Raw genomic sequence first — 21347 nt, forward strand, 5'->3', positions numbered from 1 at the left:
TAACAAGTTGATGTGAGACTTGGCTTCCGTTGGGGACCACAGGCCCGAAGCCGTCTGATCCTGAATATGACCCCCCAGCCCATCTTCGACGCCAGTCCGTCGTGATGGTAAGCTGAGGAGGGGGCAGGAAATCTGACCCCTATGTTCAGGTTGGCCGTCGTGGACCACCACTTGAGTTTGTCGCGGATCAGTTCCGACATTGGAACCATCCTGTAAACTGAGTGGCAACTGGGTCTGTAAAACGCCAGTAGGTACAGCTGAATTGGTCTCATATGCATACGACAATTCGGCACCAGGTCTACTAGACTGGCCATGAGTCCTAACACTCTTAGCCAAGCAGTGGCTGGAGCGTGACTTTCTGCACTGAGAATCTTGACGCATTGTATTATGTTCATAATTCTCTCCGGAGAGGGCCTGGCCAGGCCCTCCGATAAGTGCAGACGGGCCCCAGAAACTGGGGATCTGTGTCGGGACGAAGTTTGATTTCTTCACATTTATCACAAAACCCAAACTCGTCACGGTCTCTTGAACCATTTTTATATGGTGCAGAGCCTCTACCAGCGACCGACTGTATATCAGCCAGTCGTCGAGGTAAACGCACAGAATTGACGCCCTTTAGTCTGAGATAAGCCGCCACTGTCTTTACTATACGAGTAAAGACCCGTGGGGCTGTGGAAAGACCGAATGGAAGACATCGAAACATGTATGTCTGGTCTTTCACCCTGAACTTGAGCCATTTCTGGTCGTTCGGGTGGATGGGTACATGAAGGTACGCATCTTTCAAATCTATTGACGTTGCCCAACAATCTTTGATTGGACATGTCAGAACAGTTGCCAGAGTCTCCATCCTGAATCTTCGTGGTTTGATATATTTGTTCAATGGTTTGAGATTCAGGATGGGACGCCAGTCTCCAGTCTTTTTGGGAGCCAGAAAGAAGCTCGACCAAAACCCCCCTTGAAAGGGGGGGGGAAGACTGGGACTATGGCATTTTTCTGAAGTAGATTTGAAACTTCGGGGAGCAGTACCTGCCCCTGAACTAGAGAGGCTGGTAATCTTGTCTCCCTCTGCAGGTTCTGCGACGGAGGGTTGTGGTAAACTCTAACTGATAACCCCTGCTCACTACCCCAAGCACCCATGAGCCCGGGCTGATGGTTTCCCCTGCCCGTGCGTATGTCTGTGAGCGGCCGCCACCTGTGGGGAAACCCCTGGTGGAGGGTTCACCAGTAAAGGTGAACACGCGGCCGCCGTGCCCTCAGGTACGAGACGACTTTCCCCGCGAGCGTATTTTGCTCTTGGAGGATTGCCGCCCGCTCCTGTGCCTGCTCTCTTCTTACCCCGAGGGGCGGAAGAGGCGGGCGGCAGGTGCTTGAGCTTGTGGCGTCACATTGGAAGAGGCTTGTCCGGTCACCTTGACTTTGGCATGACCTCTTGACCTCCTCTTCCTAGACTTGCCTTTCTTGGTTAAAGACGAAGTCTTTTCCTGCAGAGCTCTCTCTTGGGTGAGTTTAGTTGCGAGTGTATCAACCACTGAACAAAACCCATCACCAAAGAGTGAGGCTTGTGCCACCGGAGTCTCTTTCAACTTTTCTGACAAGTCTTTGTTGAAAACGAGATTCAACGAGGCACAAGGGTTCTCCCGCCTAAGTAGGACTGCTCTGCGAGTCAGTAGCATAGATTCCTCCATGATAGTAGAGGAAAGCTTTGCCGCTAGCTCACAATCCCGATAAAGATCGGAATCCTCCCCACACAGCTCCTTCACTTGATGACCTACACTCGAGGTCAACAAAGAAGAAAAGGCTGAAAGTCTGGTAGATACTCTGAGAGAATTATCCACCGACTTTAATTGTTCCTCCCAATATGGGGAGAACGATTGTGGGTGGTTCTTATTCACTTGGTGAGGTAAGAACTTAGCAACGTCCCCTTCTATACCTGGGCACCGGAACATTCCGTTATAGTCCTTCTCAGACACACGGAACGTTTTCCCGTAGGGTCGCCCTCTATAAGACAAGGATCCACGATGATCTCCTTTCTTATCAAGAGCCTGCCAATAGCCAAGTATTTCGGCAGGAAGAGTGACACCAGATAATGTGTGTAGTCCACTACCTACCCCCAAGCCTCCTAGAAGGACGCTTGGTGTCTCCTCGGTTACCTCAGGACCATACGTCAAGTCTAAGTTACGAGCTAGACGGCGTAACGGGTCCGGGGGCTCCTTCGGAAAACCGGGTGGTATAGAATCTACCCCACTAGACGTTGACTCACTTGCGCCCTCAGTACGGGCCGGAGGAAATGACGTCATCTCATGTGACGATCCCTCCTCGCCAGAGTCTTCCTCACCCTCACTGGTATCTGAATCCGACCCAACACCGATCTGTGATTCATACTCCTGTGTTTCAGAAGTGTTTGTCATGGTCGATCCCTCAGTGTAACCTGATAGGAGACCCGGCATAACGCCAACTGAAGGGGAGGACACGCCTGCACCTTGCGATGCATTAGGTGTCACTGGGAACGTGGGCTCGCTAGTTACCGTTACCGGTGTCGACCGCCTACTCGGCTGCTGTCGCACTGGTACCGACCTAGGTGCTCTACGTTCCCTACCCGAAGTACCCCGAGTATTCTGAACTTGAGTCTGTCCAAGTCCGAACCCCTGCGGGTTAAACCAAGGAGGAACACATCCCCACATTGCTGCCGGATTCATCCACGGCCCAGCATTGGGGAAATTCCCTTGATTAACGGGTATACCAACTCCTGGCACCCCCATGCTTGTTGCCACTGTCCGGTCTGTGGTACAGTAGTATACAAGTTGGGATTGGGCGCGAAGTTAGCCGCGGTTGGCAACTCTCGACCTTGCGGGAAAGTTGAATGACCGCTGGGTCCCTGCTGACTAGTTGATTGATAAACACTAGTATAACCTCGAGGATTATCGACCGTATTGGGAGAATCCGAGGTCAGCGCTTCTTGATTGAACACTTGATGTAGTGTACTTGGGGAGTTATTCATCATTGAATAATTCGACCCATCAAGCATGACCCTAGGTGATCGACTATCAAAAGGATGAACATCCTCTTGAGACCGCTCATGAGTAACTTGAGCAGTCGGATCAATACCTGATGATAATAACTTATCAGGGGGCTCCGCCCATGTCCACGCTACCCTGGATATCCCGGGTTGCATGTAACGGGGGTGCCAATGATAGGCTCGAGGTAGCACCTTCCGCATCTACCGATCCTTTCATTACTGATCTAGTCTCGCTCACGGGGACCCCCGTTACTAGAAATTGGGTCTACCACTGGCTCCGTTTCTTTTCGAGAGGTTTCCCCTGTACTCCGAACTAAGCCTAGTGGGTCCCTTGTCACTTTCGGGATCGCTCCCTTACTCGTGGCAACACTAGATCCTGGCCCCCGTGTTCAACAGAACATACTGTTTACTAGCGAGAGAACCAGTATCAGATCCTCCTATTTTCCGGGGGTTATTCACCCCTGTACTAATGGGTAGATCTTTGGAACCAACCACTTTCCGGGGTGACCCTGTACTCATGAGTAAGTTCGATGAACCCTGCACTTTCCTGGGGTTTCCCCTGTACTAATAACTGGGTTCATTGTATCGAGACCAGCTGTGTTCCCCGGCACTTGCGCACCTGTACTAACTGCTGGTCCCAACTCTGACATTTTCTGTGGCACTACAGTCGCACCCCTACTCGTGTCTGAGCCTTTAGACCCCAATTCAGGATTCCCGGGGGAACCTGAACCAGAGAAAAGGGCAGGAGCCCTAGCATCGGTAGCCCCCTTGCCGCCTAACTTAAGCGGTGGCGGGCCTCCTTGCTATCACGCTCGTTTCTCCAACTAACTTACCCGACTTACCACCTTTTGAAGGTCTCTGCTTGGATGGTCTAATTCCCAACTGCTGACCTCGCTCCAAAGCGTCAAACTGCTCCTCTGAAATCCCTATACATATGGTACATCTGGCGGAACGCGAACACTCACGATGAACATAACAAAGTAAATGAGGGTCCCAGCCAGGAACCGTGATGGGCACTTAGCACATCGACGGGAAGACATAATATGGTGTCCTCCCCGCGAAATCAAACACTATATATAAACAAGACCAGTTATATAATATATAGAGGATACAGGTCACTTCAAAGTACTAGCAAGATGGTATAATCTTTATTATGGTAATTAGATTTCGATTAAATTTTATTCAATCTACACAGAGAAAGCGGCACAAAATAGAGATTATATAGAATATATCTCTATAAAATATGACTATAAAAACCCGTCACTTGACTTCGATATAGCTTCACTGATAGTAGCAATCCACCATCACACAACTTTCACCTACTGTACGTCTCTGGTATGTTGTCACTAGTCTAATTCTAACAACTGCCAAGAACAACAGGGAAAACGCTATATGAGTATAACAAGTTACGGATATCATATATAGAATAAATTGTGTGATTAAACTATACAGCGGACGCTCTAGCAATGCCTTCCGAAAAGCTAGGCAATCACACGGTAACAAAGGGCGTATCCTTAGATTAGCGACCGCCATGTTTTGGGCGATCGCGGGAATCGAAAAAATTCGACTAAAGGACACATCCCGATAGTTTAATGAGTTTAAAAGTTCCCCATGATACTTAACACTCTCCGCTATAACTGCTATCCTTCCGATTGCAATACACGGCTGTTTTTAGTACACAAAATCGTTCACCAACAAGCACGATCGTCGGAGCTCATAAGCAACACGTCTTTCTTGGGCGGTGACAAAAATTTTGAACAGGGATCGTTACACGCATGCGATAAACTCAAAGGGCGCCGATAGGTCGGTCTTAGGGACAGGTCAGAAAAATCTCTGTGTGAGAGGGTTTTTGTGTTTCGCATAATCGGTAGATTAATGCAATTTGTATTTGTATCAACATTGAAGGTGGGTAGTTCTATGTATGAGTATGGTAGTTTTTAGATCTCTTTCAGATGGTACGTCCAAATGAATAAATGCTATTACCTTAGATCAAACATTTTTTGATGCTTTTAACAAGATTTTGAACACTTCATTTTGATAAAGTTAATCAGCAATTTTACATAATAAATAATATTTGAATGAACCCGTATATGGGTAATAATAGTGTCCTGGGGTACCGCTTAAAGTTTTGACAATTAATTTCCATTGGTAGCGACACTTCATTACACATGTCATGTATTATGCTGTATTCGTAAGTAACATTTCAGTATTTGTAGGTAAGAATTAGACTTTTGGTGGATATCCCAATCAAAACTTCATTTTATAAAGCACTTTGAATGTATCATTTTCTTTATGTGCGTTTATTGATACTTTAGACCCTATCATGTATTAATAATGTCGGTTCACAGCGGTTGAAGTGACTTTAATTTGCTTAATTGCACACAACTCGCTTAAAACCGTTATTGCAGACTTGTGAAGTCCATCTTGGAGTCAGTTACGTCTTGTGGCCTTTCGTTTGAGGGCAACTACAATTAGCTTTATACCAGGGTCCATCATTATGTTGTCTAGATCATGAGACAATGAGAACAGTCGTTTTTTCCATGGTATTCGTAGGTAACCTTAGCGAAAACGTCAAAAGTTACCTTCGAATAAATCAATTTGGACACAAATTACTCAGACACCAGAAGGTCGGTAAACATTTAAAATGAAGCACACATGACAGTTGACAAATCCAAGTATTTACCCCTTCTAATCTTCTTTGAATCTGATTTTTCTTTCAAATGAGCAGACCGTCGCTCTATTTCAGTACATATTTTTCAACAATTAAGCCGTATTCAGTTTTGCATGGTGGGCATGTATGTGAATTCGCAACTTTCATTGACATATGATTTGATAGCAAACATACAGGCCTTCGTTATGTACCAATATGGGCATTGGCATGAATGGCGGTGTTTCACAATACTGTCATGATGTCAAATTGTATTCGTAGAGGTAACATTCGGTTACCGAAATTTACCTACGAATACTTGCTTTTATTGGTGACATCTCAGAAAGATTTAAACGCAGGCTATTGGAACTTGGTAGAAATAAAGAGTGTATTACCATGCACCTATTGCTTAACTATTGTTTACTATTCTCTCACTTTGTGGAAATGACACAGCTTTTAACATGTATTCGGAGGTAATGCATATTTTTTACCAAACCTACCTTTGTGCCATTTAGAATTTCTGGCAGTTAAACACAATAATAAAGATGCCCGAATGCAATGCATTTCAGTATTGGACATATCAAAGCTTGTATCAATTATGCATTTATTAGTGATTTCCATTTTTAAAGATATATCTAGTGCTATGAAAAATTGTATTCAGTAGGTAATGTAAAAAATACCACTCAAAAAATGATCACAAAAATTCATAATTATGTACAAATATGTGAAAAATTGAACAGGCAATCTTTGAATACACGCCTTTCAGGAAATCAATTTAGATTCAATCCAATGACTTCTTTTCATAACTGATTTAGACGTTTTTAAAAATACTTTAAGAAATATTTTGAAAAAATGGGTAAAAATAGCATGTTTTGGGGTCTCTGTGTCTCTGTTTTTCACAGAAGGGGGTCTTATTATGTATGGCGCGAAGCGTATGATCAAGGCGAATAAACACAATACAAAAATGAATGCCAATTGATTAATACTTTTAAGTTATGGCCCTGAACATGCCGTGTACACTTTTCGTTGGATTCGACCATATATACTTATAAACCTAATGGCTTAGGAAGCATGAACACTAGCCTGGGGGGGCAATGCACTCAAATCAAACTTGAATGCCGAAAAGGGTATTTCAAAAAAGGGGTATATAGCCTTTTTAGCCACTTAAGCCTACAAGTTGGTGTTACGTATAGTGATTTTCATGTTTTGTCGGAAGCTGTTTTTAACTGGTATTTTACATACACAGCAAAACATAATTAAAGCCCATTCGAGAGCCCGAGTATTAAGCCTACTTTATAGTATCAGTGAAAAGGGTGTATATTTTTAGTTAATTGATCATGCAGTGAAAAGGGTTCCTATTTTGCTCCATGGTTAGTGATAAGGGTTCATTTTTTCACTCAATGAAGGTCTGTGTTTAGGGTTGGGAATCTGAGGGGTTGCTTGAGGATGACAACACATAATGGTGTGTGAGTGCCCCCGGACACTGGCCATGTTTTGAGAAACCGGCCCTTTGCGTCATATGGAGAGTCAATCCATTTAGTTTATTAACAACTTTTTGTTGTACATGGTAACCAATATTTGTATATAATTTGCTAAAGGTAAAATTAAGGGATCTAAAATGAGCGTTTATTATGCGTTTCGACAGTATTTTTGTGGGACATGAGAGCACCTCAGACCTATCGAATTGCATTCTGAATCTGAAGCATGTCTTTCTGATATCAAATAATTTTCATTTTTTTGAAAATCACAATATAATTCAAATTTTATGACAAATTATAAAAATTTGATATTTTTCAAATTTTTGATATATAACAGTCCTCGAAGTAAATTATTTAAATCTAATGATATATTCTTAAAGTGTATGTAGCAGGGAGGAAAAGCCGATGGTCAGTTGAAAATTTTGACCTTTCATATTTTTGGTGTTTTGGGAAAAAAATCCATATCTTCAATACGAAAGGTCAAAATTTTCAATTGATCGTCGGCTTTTCATCCCACCTACATACACTTTAAGTATAAATCATCAGATTTATAAAGTTTACTTCAAATACTGTTAAATATCAAAAATATCAATTTTTTTTTTTTTTTCATAAAATGTGTATTAAATTGCGAATTTCAAAAAATCAAAATTATTTGATATCAGAATGACATTCTTCATTTCAGAATGCAATTCGATATGTCTGATGTGCTCTGTCCCAAAATAAATACTGTCCAAATGTTCATACCCCAGCCCTTAAGACATACATTAAATATGCATGTGACCATCAAGCACAATTGAGCCCTGAAGTCGCCAATCATCATTTTTGAGATATTCAATCAAAATATTCTTCTATAAGGAGAGAGAGAAAAGAAAGAAAGAGAGAGAGAAAGAAAGGAAAAAGTACGCACCAAATCGTGTGAATTGAGTTCAGAAATGCAAAATTTCTCTAGGCAAGGGGACGCTGCCCCCTTCCAACACCCTGGACCGTATTGGTTATTAACTTTGCAGCAGGCGCGGTTTGGGGCGGGCCCTCCTCCCACCAAAAATGAAAATGACAGAAGAGAAGAGAAGAGAAAGGGGGAAAAGCTAAGAAAAGGAGAAAAAGAGAATAGAGAAGGAGGAGAGAAAATTTTAAATTGTACGTAATTGAGTAGGTTCATGCCTAAAAAACCGCAGAGTCGAGTCGATCGGAAGTATACATGGTATAGGCCCTATAATATGGGCCTGCAATTATTTTAGGCATTGCTTGAAGGCGGGACCTCATACCAAAAGCATTTGAAAATTACTGCGGAGCCCGCCGATATGCAGGGGATATCACATTTTGTCACCAAAGTGAGACGACGAAAGGCTTCATGGATGGGTCGTCATTCACAAATTAATTGTCGGCTTTTTCAAACTAAAATAGTTTACACACTAATAATGCCAAAATGGTCCACCAAATCGCTTCAAGTAGGTCTTCATTTTGCAAAATTTCCAACTTCAGAGGGGGGAACATCCCCCCTCACACACACCCCTGTGTAGTGCATAAACAAGTGGCCATTTTCGCTTCTGCTTTCAACATTAATTTTGCCAATATGCTTAAAACAATATATAGGCCTATAAGAATAGGGGAAACTTGTCTACGAAAGGCTTCATGCCCCGTCATTTCACAAATTTTCGGCTTTTTCAACATGTTCAAACTAACATTTTATACACTATATAGCATGTATAGTGACAAAATGGTCCTCAAATCGCTTCAATTAGGTCTTCATTTTTCAAAAGTTTCTTACTTCTCAGGGGGGCACTTCCCCCATCAGACACCCCCCTGCCTCGCGCAAGCGCGCCGCGATGCCCGCTTCGCGCCTATTTTTTCACTTGTTTACGATATTTTTTTCAAGCACCCCGGGGAAACAGTCCTGGATCCGCCCTTGAGTTCAATGGAGCATATCTCAATAGTGGCACATCAGGAGACATCTGGGCTCAGTTGTGATGGATGGTCACATATGAGTTTTAAATAATATAAAGCCACACATTGTAACATGAGTATATATTCCACCTTGAACACATGGATAGTTTTTACAAATTAGTGGCCGATTTTCCCTCAGGCCACTATGGAGCTGTTGGGGTCATACGTTAGCTCATGGCGTAAATTTAATGGTCATGGCTGACGCACAGTGACATCACCCCGATATCTTCATAGTAGAAATCGCCATGGTAGGTTGAATCCACAGCCACCTATGACCATTTTATTCGGACCTTATGAGATGCATATTATTAGCGAAGTGACTTGACTAAGGCTACTGTATAGACGGGTAATTGATTTCTCGCTCTGTGAGCAAGCTTGTATACGACATTGCGGTCAATGGTTATACTCTCTCCACTTGAGTGAGTGCCGCTATAGCCTGCTGCGCGCTGTAGTCCATATAGGACCAACGCAATATAAAATTGAGAGTTTTGGTCAAATTTTGACTTCAAAGCGCACGGCCAATTTTCAAAGCGCACGCTAACGACTATAATATCTGTTCAACACGTATTTTCAAGTGTATGAGACCACATCTGGTTTCTTGAGAAAATTCATTTACGGGAGATATTCATCATTTTGTAACCCAGTATCCGAAGATTTTCGTCTGATATCAAAATCGTGCATAGCAATTCACGTGTATGGATCCCGTGTATTCATTTTAATGTCTCTGCTGCACCAAATAATTATTAGCCAGGCGATGTCGGTGTGTGACGTATCACAACACACAGCTTCATGTTTTACTTCCACAGAGATTGCGTCTGGACTCCAATTACAAAATATTAATACAGATATAGCCATAACGTTGCATTGTTTGCTACAGTAGTTCTAAAGAATTATTGTTAAACTGTTTTTCAATACTATACCGGTAATTAACAAAAAATGTATTTATACAAACATCCATGTTCGGCACATTATTGTTCCCAAAAGATTACAAAAACCTTCTTAAAAACGGTTTACAAATGTTTTTAAAATGTCATACAAAACCAAACCAATTTAAAGCAAACAATTTTTTTAACGTTATGGCGTTTTGAATATGTTACATGAAAACATTACTAAAACGCTTACAAAACTCCATATTTCACGTTTTTAAAATGTAATATTGAAACATATTCGTAACCAAAGTGATACATTTTTTTTAACGTTATAAAAAAATGAAAGAAAATGTTACCTGAAAATGTTAGGGCTCATATTGAAATTCCCTTACACAGGAAGGTGTGCGCCATCCTGCAGCTTTCCTGTGCTAGCCTTCTTTTGTTAAAATCCTGGGCAGGGTGTATCACTGATGCATATAATCCATCCGCTTTTATGACCGAGCTTTCCTGAGGCGCGCTCTTAGCGAGGGGAATCCTGCCTTCTTTCTGTGTGAAAACGTGGTAGGGTATTTCAATATGAGCCCTTACATGAAAATGTTACTAAAATGCATTCAAAACTCCACACTTACATTTTTACCAAAGTGATATGTTTTTTAGCATTCTAAAAACGTATATTGGCTAGCTGGGATATTGTAAGTAAAACGTTTCTGTCAAAATCACACTGATTGGATATCTGTTTAGTATGATCGAGTTTTAATATAGGATTTTAGACTATCGTTGTGTGAAAATGACTTTGGAAAATATTCTGTTCACACTTATATGGTTTCTCCTTGGTATGAATTTTGATGTGACACCTGACAGCAAAACATTTCTGACAATACTCAAACTGAAAGAATTTTTCTTGGGTGTGAATTCTAATGTGTGATTTCATACTTGTTAGCAGGGGCGTGGCGGGGGACAGAGTGGATGAAGTTCCACATGAAGTTCATGGGCCCGAGGATTCAGGGGCCCCGAGCACAAAAGCGAATAAGGCTTGATAATGTAGATCAAGGCTGGATTTACCATTGGGCCAGATGGGCCCAGGTCCAGGGCCCTCGGAATTTGGGGGCCCAAAGTTGCCCTGTGCATCTTTCTTTTAACCTCAATAACAGCATATTTTGCACACTTTGTGCACATTCAAATAGTCAAATTCATGTTGATCTGGAGCTAAAATAGTCTGAAATTTAATTTTTTCGTGTGCTTTGCACAGAAATGTCCTAGTAACATCGGAACAAAATATGTTAGTCCCCATATATATTATATGTGAACCAATTAAAACTTGGCCACTGATTTGAGTGCACATGCCTTCCTCTGCATGTGAGTTTGGGCCTCCAAATTTTGGCCTGGCCCAGGGCCCCCATAAAGTGAATCCCGCCCTAGTTAAAAGGGCCCGTACTGCTCCTTGTCCATGCAGGGGCGTAGCCAGCTTTTTTGGTCGGGGGGCAAAATAAAATTCGGAGGGGCACAGATGCAAAAAAGTACAGTTGCCTCAGGCTTTATTGGGACGACGTGCGCGCGTAGCGTGCAAAAATTTGTTATTTTACACTATTTTCGCCCAATATCAAGATGGAAATGGCTTTATCTTTACAATGTGCTCACGTGCTGAAAATATCTACCAAAAAACGTTGACAACGTAAAAAATCAGCAAGTTTAAAAAACCCACCTCGCTCACTTTTTGAAACTTGGTCCCATTTGTAAAAGGTATTGATTTAAACTTTATCATATTTATATAAATTTAAAACATTTCCAGAAGTGTAGTAGGCTTGTAATCTTGTTGGAAACGCTGTATTCTGTTGAAATAAAATAAAAACACTGATTTGTTGTTGGTATTCAAAATGGGACCAAGTTTCAAAAAGTGAGCCGAGGTGGGTTTTTAAAACTTGCTGATTTCTTTACGTTGTCAACGCTTTTTTGGTAGATTTCTTTTCTTTTTATGAATGTAGCCAAGCAGCTCCAAGCTTGGAAAGTCATCAGATTACAAAGTGCTCCATAAAACGAAAAATAGATGTTTGAAGTTGCTGTTCTTGATTTATGACAATAAATAATTAAACAAAACTTTATCAGTCGTTTATTTTTAAAACTTGCTCGTCAAGCGTGACTGAGGCGTACACAATGATCAATATATATTTTAATATACTTTAATTATTCAAGGCAACGTAAATATGTAAAGAAAATGTAAATATGAACAACACACACCCAATGTTGACAATGCCCGAGAGATACGGAGAGTAAGTCCGATTTACTTCCAAGTTGGAACTGGTAAATGCGCATGTATTTAAGCCTATACTACGGAGGCGTCTAAATGCCCCGACTGGGCAAGATAATCGTGTTTGAATGTTTGTGGTTCTTTATAGCCCTGCGGGGCAATCTACTTGGCTATCCAAATTTCGCGGTTTGTGGTTCTTTGTAGCCCTGCGGGGCAACCTAGTTGGATATGCCTAGTAAGCGGCGGTTATCTGCGATCTTTAAGTGGTTTGTAGTTTTAATTTCCCTTATCAAGCCTGCCCTCTATCGGGAGCTAATTTATAGTTTAAGCTTGTTGGATATCCATATTTCGTGGTTTGTGGTTCTTTGTAGCCGTGGGGGCAATCTAGTTGCATATCCAAATTTCATGGTTTGTGGCTCTTCATTTCATTTTATCGCGGTTTGTGGTCTTAATTTGTTGGATATCAATATTTCGCGTTTTTGGTTCTTTGTAGCCCTTTGCAAGGCAATCTAGTTGGATATCCCTATTAAGCGGAGCTTGTCGGCGATTTTTCGCGGTTTGTGATTTTAATTTCCCTTATCAAGCCCTCTATCGGCAGTTAATTTATAGTTTAAGCTTGTTGATATCCATACTTCGTGCTGTGTGATTCTTTATAGGCCTGCGGGGCAATCTAGTTGGATATCCAAATTTCGCGGTTTGTGGTTCTTTATAGCCCTGCGAGGCAATATAGTTGGATATCAATATTGAGCGGCAGTTGTTGGTGATCTTTCGCGGTTTGTGGTCTTAATTTGTTGGATATCCATATTTCGCGGTTTGTGGTTCTTTATAATCGATAAGCCTGCGGGCAATCTTGTTGGATATGCAAATTTCGCGGTTTGTGGTTCTTTGTAGCCCTGCGGGGCTATCTAGCGGCGGATCTCAGTGATCCGTCGCGGTTTGTGATTTTAATTTCCCTTATCAGGACCTGCCCTCTATCGGGAGCTAATTTATAGTTTAAGCCTGTTGGATATCCATATTTCGTGGTGTGTGATTCTTTGTAGCCCTGCTGGGCTATCTAGTTGGATATCCAAATGTCGCGGTTTGTGGTTCTTTATAGCCCTGCGGTGAAATCTAGTTGGATATCAATATTCAGCGGCAGTTGTTGGCGATCTTTCGCGGTTTGTGATTTTAATTTGTGACAATTTATAATATTTATTGCAAATATAATTTCAGATTGAGCTGTGAACAGAGCCAATGATAAATGTGTTTTAAATGACGAAGATGTCATGATAGTCAGGCATGGTGAAAGCATCTGGATGGTGAAAGTAGGCCTAGGCCTAGACCTAGGCCTAAATGTGAATAAAAAATCAAACATGTTTGTTTGATGAAAAAAAATATAATATCATAATAGCAATGGATGTTCGAGATGGTGTTATTCTTGATTTATGACAATAAATTGGTTAATAAAACATTAAGAAAAAAAAAGTGGTGGGAAGTTTCAACTTGAGCAAAAATTCATAAATGGATTAGAAGTCCAGGACCTTAACCGCTTCGCCACGGGACTAATTCGATATAACGACGTGTGAAAGTGGAGTATTTATTAATATGAATGTATGCTGTGGTCCGGAAAGAATAAAAGAATTGCGAAAAACTTGATTTTTTGGCGAATGGGCTCCAGAATTTGTCTGTAGGGTATCCAGGAAAATGCTAGGGTATATTTGAAAGTGAATCTGAAAAGGTAGTGCGACAGTGACAGCCATGTATGGCTGTAGCAGTGACGAAAGATTGTGGATATCAGTATGATTAGCTATGATTTTCCACTAATTTTGGCTATGAAATACCGCGTGAAATAAAGCAAGAATGTTTATTTATTATCAAACAATCGGATTGACTGTATGATTGGTGTAACTTTTGAATTAATGAGTTATTAAAATATTACACTTTGGATAGTAAATAAGATTTAGCATGGTTTTAGATATATTTTGTACCCAGCGAAAAATATCATAGAACAATAGCGCTTTGTTTCGTGTAAATATAGTCCCGCGGTGCATCTTCTTATTCTTCTTTATCAGTCGCTTTTTTTAAAACTTGCTGGTCAAGCTACCGCGTGACTCTAATTTTACACTATTTTGTATAGGCTGAATTTTGGTAGAAGAGACCCCCCCCCCCACCCCACCCCCACTGGCTACGCTACAGTGTCCATGGGCTCCTGATGCTCTTGCTACGCCCCTGGTTGTGAGCAAAATGCTGACAATATTCCCACTGATGCTGTTTCTCTTTGGTATGAGATTTAAGATTTAAAGTTGTGAGCAAAATACTTCGGACAATGATAACACTCAAAGGGTTTCTCCTTGATGTGAATTCCAATGTGCGATTTCAGTGTATGCTGGTGAGCAAAACGCTTCTGACAATATTCACACTGATATGATTTCTCTTTGGTATACGTTCTGATATGGGTGTTAAGATACAAGCTGTGAAATACTTCTGATAATATACGCATTGATATGGTTTACCTTTGTTGTGAATTCTAATGTGTTTCATCTATCATCTGACAATATTCACACTGATAGTTTGGAATGAATTCATAGGTGGCAGATTCTGACAATATTCACACTGATAGTTTCTCTTTGGTGTGAATTTTCATGTGTGTTTTCATATGAGGCTTCTGAGAAAAACACTTTTGACAATGTTCACATTGATATGGTTTCTCTTTGGTATGAATTTTCATATGGCGCTTAAGGTCACTACTTTGAGAAAAACATTTTTGACAAGATCCACACTGAAAGAAGGGTTTCTCTTTGTTGCGTGTTTTGATGTGTCTTGTCAAAGAATACTTGTTAGCAAAACATTTCTGACAACATCCACACTGAAAGAAGGGTTTCTCTTTGTTGTGTGTTCTGATGTGTTTTGTCAAAAAATACTTGTTAGCAAAACATTTCTGACAATATTCACACTGATATGGTTTCTCTTTCGTGTGAATTCTAATGTGGATTTCAAGATGATCTTTTCGGGCAAAACATTTCCGACAATATTCACACTGATATGGTTTCTCTTTGGTGTGAATTCTGGTGTGAATTCTGATGTGCCTTTTCACATGATTTTTGAGAGCAAAACACTTCTGACAATATTCGCATTGATATGGTTTCTCTTTTGTGTGAATTCTGATGTGTGTTTTAAGATTAGACTTGAGAGTAAAACACTTCTGACAATATTCACACTGATATGGTTTCTCATTGTAATGAATTCTCATGTGTCGCTTAAGGTCAGCACTTTGAGAAAAACATTTCTGGCAAAATTGACATGGATAGGGGTTCTCTTTGGTGTGAATTCTTATGTGTCTTTTCAGATGAGACTTGCTAGTAAAACACTTCTGACAATGTTCACACTGATATGGTTTCTCTTTTATATTGAAGAAATTCCATTGGTACCATATATTCCTGTGGTTATTCAAATGTCTTCTCAGCTCACCGTTTTTTAACAAGCTTTTCTGGCAAAACACACTTTTGCATCTACGAGCCCGCACATATTTAATCAGATGTCTGTTAACATGGGTTTTCAATTTGTACAAAGAATGATGTGCTAGTCTGCAAAATGCACAAGAAAATGGTTTCAAAAGTTTGTTGCCATCTGTTGCTCCATTGCTGTTTGCAACAAGTATTAACATGACTTTAGAAGAACCCAACAACATTCAATGTAGATTAAGTTACTGTGTGTACATGTACCTCAAACACACCAGAAGTCAATTCTATGCAAAGATATGTCCTTGAGTGGATCAAGCGATACAAGACCATAATCCTCACTGGCTCCTGTCTTTCCAACCACAGTGGATCAAAATATCTGAAAGGTATAAAAACAGAACAAAATAATATTTTTAATTTCACAGAAGTTATTTGTGAGAGACAAGTTGTACTATTGATGACCCCATGACCTTTAGATACAATCTAACATGAAAAGGATTTCCTTCGATAGATGGTACCATTATAAAAATAACCAATTCAACATGCATTTTGAGCTAAAAAGGCGTAAAAAACCCCAATTTTTTTCACTCGCTATGCTCGCAAATGGGACTTTTTGGGTAAAAAAAACTGGACTTTTGGGGTATTTAGGGATTATGGGCCTGTCGACGCTAGTGTGTTATACGTCTGCCGATCTATTGCACCACATGCAGTTGTGTGCTGTGTGTCAGATTTATACAATATATACATGTCAGTATACAGTATGTGAAATCCTAATTACAATAAATTACAAAAATCGCTTCCCCTTTCAACGTGCCAAAAACCTTTGGCCCCCTTTTACGTGCCAAAAAATCTTTGCCCCCTCCCCTTACACATGAAAGATTTTGGGGAACTCAAATTTAAAACCTTAAATTGTCTTATCATATAATGCGAGTGCAGCGAGCAGGAAATTTTACATATTTTAACATGTTCCCAATGTTTTCCTGCGCCTTTTTAGGCCGTATATAGAAACGGTGCCCAAAATATCTGTACCAAAAATTGCTTGCCCCCCCCCTTTCAACCTGCCAAAAATTGCTTGACCCCCCCCCCCCCCTTTTCACCACCCCGGGGGTACACATAATTATTGCACCACCCCTTAAGGGTACCAAGCTTGTTTCCAAATCTGTCCACACACCTTTAATCAACACTGGTTTTTTTAATTTGGTCATAAAGCATTATTCTAACAAAATAAAACCTCCCTGAATTATTTTTGCAAAACCACAAAGACCAATGCTGGTAAGTAAATTACAGAGTAACACCTTCCTTTTTATTTTTTCAATTATTTTTATTAATTTACAAAACATACAAAAAAACATTACCAACATCAATAATTATAAGAAAAAAAGCAGGTTACACTTTAATTTGAATACATTTTTACACAAAATTATACACAAAATCATTTATCAACACTTGTGTTGAAATATCCATTGTAACAAAAGTTTTACTGCACCAGACCGCATATGGGTAAGAATGATAGTGCCTGTTTTTATATAGCATTTATAGCATTTGTAACATTATGGATCACAAAAAACAGATTTTACCTTTAATATTAAGCACTTATTAGCAAACACAGTATGAGTTTGATAAATGTGCAAGTGGTTAAAAGTTACACAGTACCAGAGTTGGAGGAATCTGACATTAACAGTAAATGAATTGATATACATGTAAATTTTACGCTGTCGACTTCGGGGCACTCCAACTTTGGAGGTAACACGATGTAGGGCTGTTAAGACCCCTTTTTCATTGTCGCTGTCACCCAAAGACCCCATATTTGTTTACGAACACATGCTCTGTCACCCAAAGACCCCCTATTTTTCCATTTGATCTGTCACCCAAAGAACCTTACAAGTTCAATTTGAACAGCAACTTTCATTTATCACTGATTTTGTTACTTATTTTTAAAAACAAAGAATTTTGAAGCCATTTAGAACTAGAAATTCGATTTTCAAGGTTTTCTGTGGCGCTGTTTCGGCCCTCACCCAATAATTCCATTTTAAAAAAGGTCATGTTCTCACCCAATGACCCCATATTTTTTACATTTTGCTCTCACCGAATGCCAAAAATCATGCTCTCACCCATTGACCCCTTATTTTTTACATTTTGCTCTCACCGATTGCCCCTTAGTGTGAAAGTGTCAGCCGTACACCTATATCCATTTCATATTGAAGTGCCCCCCCCCCTGGGGTCGACCTGCAAATTTGTTGTTAATAAAGGAGATCACATTATTCTACAATATACATGCATAAATTGAATCGAAAAGCCCAAGGGGTTGGGGGTACTTAAATTACATTTTGACAGGGGTATGTGCCACTGGAACTCAGGCTTGCCAAATTTTTTTTATTATATTGCATAGCCCAATGTTCAAGATCTGACACCGGTTTGACTTCTAAAAGTAGAAACAAATATTCAATTCTAAAGTCAGAAATACATGTGTATCAGAAGATATAATGGTGCAAAGCTCATTTTTTGTCCAAAACTGCAATTTTGTGTGTAAATGTCGCATGAAATGTCCAGCACCTTGTGCAAGTTAAATGGTGTGGCTTCTAAACTACAGACATTTTTACCCTAGAAATGACACAATACAATATTTTAATGGTTATTTTCGCCCCTTAAATACTTTTTTCACACTTTTGGCAGTCAAACCAGGGTCAGATCTCTAATCCTGCCCTATCTGGTTTGAATTTTTGGGGGGCAAATATTTTTTGGTCAGACGAAAGGGGGAGCAATCAATTTTTGGCCAGTCGGGGCAGGGGGGAAGCAATTTTTGGCACATGTTCGTGGGGTGCTTTTTAAATAAAACACTCCAAAAAGATTTTTTTTAAACGTACAGAAACGCTTAAATATGCAAATTTTCCAGTTCCTTGCACTCTTAATATCGAGGATTCAGAAACAGAAAGCTTATTTAACTCACTATGACCAGCTCTTACAAAATGAGCACAAAGTTAGTTGGCTCCTATCATGATCTTCAAAAATCAATTCCTCCACAATGTGAAATTGTAAGCATTCGTATATATACTTATAAACCTAATGGCTTAGGAAGCATGAACACTAGCCTGGGGGGGGGGGGGGCAATGCACTTAAATCAAACTTGAATGCCGAAAAGGGCATGGTTTTCAGCCTGTGGTACGGCCCGCGATAAGGGTATTTCAAAAAAGGGGTATATTGCCTTTTTAGCCACTTAAGCCTACAAGTTGGTGTTACGTATAGTGATTTTCATGTTTTGTCGGAAGCTGTTTTTAACTGGTATTTTACATACACAGCAAAACATAATTAAAGCCCATTCGAGAGCCCGAGTATTAAGCCTACTTTATAGTATCAGTGAAAAGGGTGTATATTTTTAGTTAATTGATCATGCAGTGAAAAGGGTTCCTATTTTGCTCCATGGTTAGTGATAAGGGTTCATTTTTCGCTCAATGAAGGTCTGTGTTTAGGGTTGGGAATCTGAGGGGTTGCTTGAGGATGACAACACATAATGGTGTGTGAGTGCCCCCCCCGGACACTGGCCATGTTTTGAGAAACCGGCCCTTTAAGCGCATATGGAGAGTCAATCCATTTAGTTTATTAACAACTTTTTGTTGTACATGGTAACCAATATTTGTATATAATTTGCTAAAGGTAAAATTAAGGGATCTAAAATGAGCGTTTATTATTTCGACAGTATTTTTTGTGGGACATGAGAGCACCTCAGACCTATCGAATTGCATTTGAATCTGAAGCATGTCTTTCTGATATCAAATAATTTTCATTTTTGAAAATCACAATATAATTCAAATTTTATGACAAATTATAAAAATTTGATATTTTTCAAATTTTTGATATATAACAGTCCTCGGTAAATTATTTAAATCTAATGATATATTCTTAAAGTGTATGTAGCAGGGAGGAAAAGCCGACGGTCAGTTGAAAATTTTGACCTTTCATATTTTTGGTGTTTTGGGGAAAAAATCCATATCTTCAATACGAAAGGTCAAAATTTTCAATTGATCGTCGGCTTTTCATCCCACCTACATACACTTTAAGTATAAATCATCAGATTTATAAAGTTTACTTCAAATACTGTTAAATATCAAAAATATCAATTTTTAATGATTTGCCATAAAATGTGTATTAAATTGCTAATTTCAAAAAATCAAAATTATTTGATATCAGAATGACATTCTTCGTATTCAGAATGCAATTCGATATGTCTGATGTGCTCTAATGTCCCAAAATAAATACTGTCCAAATGTTCATACCCCAGCCCTTAAGACATACATTAAATATGCATGTGACCATCAAGCACAACTGAGCCCTGAAGTCGCCAATCATCATTTTTGAGATATTCAATCAAAATATTCTGCTTGAAATTAGCTTTAAAATGATGTATATCATGTCTATAGTACTTGACATTTAAGTAGTGAAAAATCAATAAAACAGTCAATAAATCCTTTGTTTCCTATTGTTTATTGTTAAGTTCAATCAAGCTGGATCCAGGGGGGGTGCTTTGGTGGCTGCAGCACCCGGGGGAGAGAGAAAAGAAAGAAAGAGAGAGAGAAAGAAAGGAAAAAGTACGCACCAAATCGTGTGAATTGAGTTCAGAAATGCAGTATTGGTCATTAACTTTGCAGCAGGCGCGGTTTGGGGCGGGCCCTCCTCCCACCAAAAACGAAAATGACAGAAGAGAAGAGAAGAGAAAGGGGGAAAAGCTAAGAAAAGGAGAAAAAGAGAATAGAGGAGGAGAGAAAATTTTAAATTGTACGTAATGGAGTAGGTTCATGCCTAAAAAACCGCAGAGTCGAGTCGATCGGAAGTATACATGGTATAGGCCCTATAATATGGGCCTGCAATTATTTTAGGCATTGCTTGAAGGCAGGACCTCATACCAAAAGCATTTGAAAATTACTGCGGGGCCCGCCGATATGCAGGGCCTATCACATTTTGTCACCAAAGTGAGACGACGAAAGGCTTCATGGACGGGTCGTCATTCACAAATTAATTGTCGGCTTTTTCAAACTAAAATAGTTTACACACTAATAATGCCAAAATGGTCCACCAAATCGCTTCAAGTAGGTCTTCATTTTGCAAAATTTCCAACTTCAGAGGGGGGGAACATCCCCCCTCACACACCCCCCTGTGTAGTGCATAAACAAGTGGCCATTTTCGCTTCTGCTTTCAACATTAATTTTGCCAATTTATGCTTAAAACAATATATAGGCCTATAAGAATAGGGGAAACTTGTCTACGAAAGGCTTCATGCCCCGTCATTTCACAAATTTTCGGCTTTTTCAACATGTTCAAACTAACTATATAGCATGTATAGTGACAAAATGGTCCTCAAATCGCTTCAATTAGGTCTTCATTTTTCAAAAGTTTCTTACTTCTCAGGGGGGCACTTCCCCCATCAGACACCCCCCTGCCTCGCGCAAGCGCGCCGCGATGCCCGCTTCGCGCCTATTTTTTTACTTGTTTCCGATATTTTTTTCAAGCACCCCGGGGAAACAGTCCTGGATCCGCCCTTGAGTTCAATGGAGCATATCTCAATAGTGGCACAGGAGACATCTGGGCTCAGTTGTGATGGATGGTCACATATGAGTTTTAAATAATATAAAGCCACACATTGTAACGTATATATTCCACCTTGAACACATGGATAGTTTTTACAAATTAGTGGCCGATTTTCCCTCAGGCCACTATGG

General features: G+C 40.1%; 1 protein-coding gene across 2 annotated transcripts in view; it reads right to left on the bottom strand.

Moving 5' to 3' along the window:
- The window catches only part of LOC140157233 (uncharacterized), a 137825-nt gene that overhangs the window by 85386 nt on the left and 31092 nt on the right, over positions 1-21347 (bottom strand). For both annotated transcript variants that reach the window (XM_072180357.1, XM_072180355.1), the window contains exon 4: positions 15901-16015. The gene's annotated coding sequence lies outside the window, so the exon portion shown is untranslated. The remainder of the gene's footprint in view (positions 1-15900; positions 16016-21347) is intronic.

This window comes from Amphiura filiformis, chromosome 7 (genome assembly GCF_039555335.1).
Source record: "Amphiura filiformis chromosome 7, Afil_fr2py, whole genome shotgun sequence".
NCBI classification, from domain to species: Eukaryota; Metazoa; Echinodermata; class Ophiuroidea; order Amphilepidida; family Amphiuridae; genus Amphiura; species Amphiura filiformis.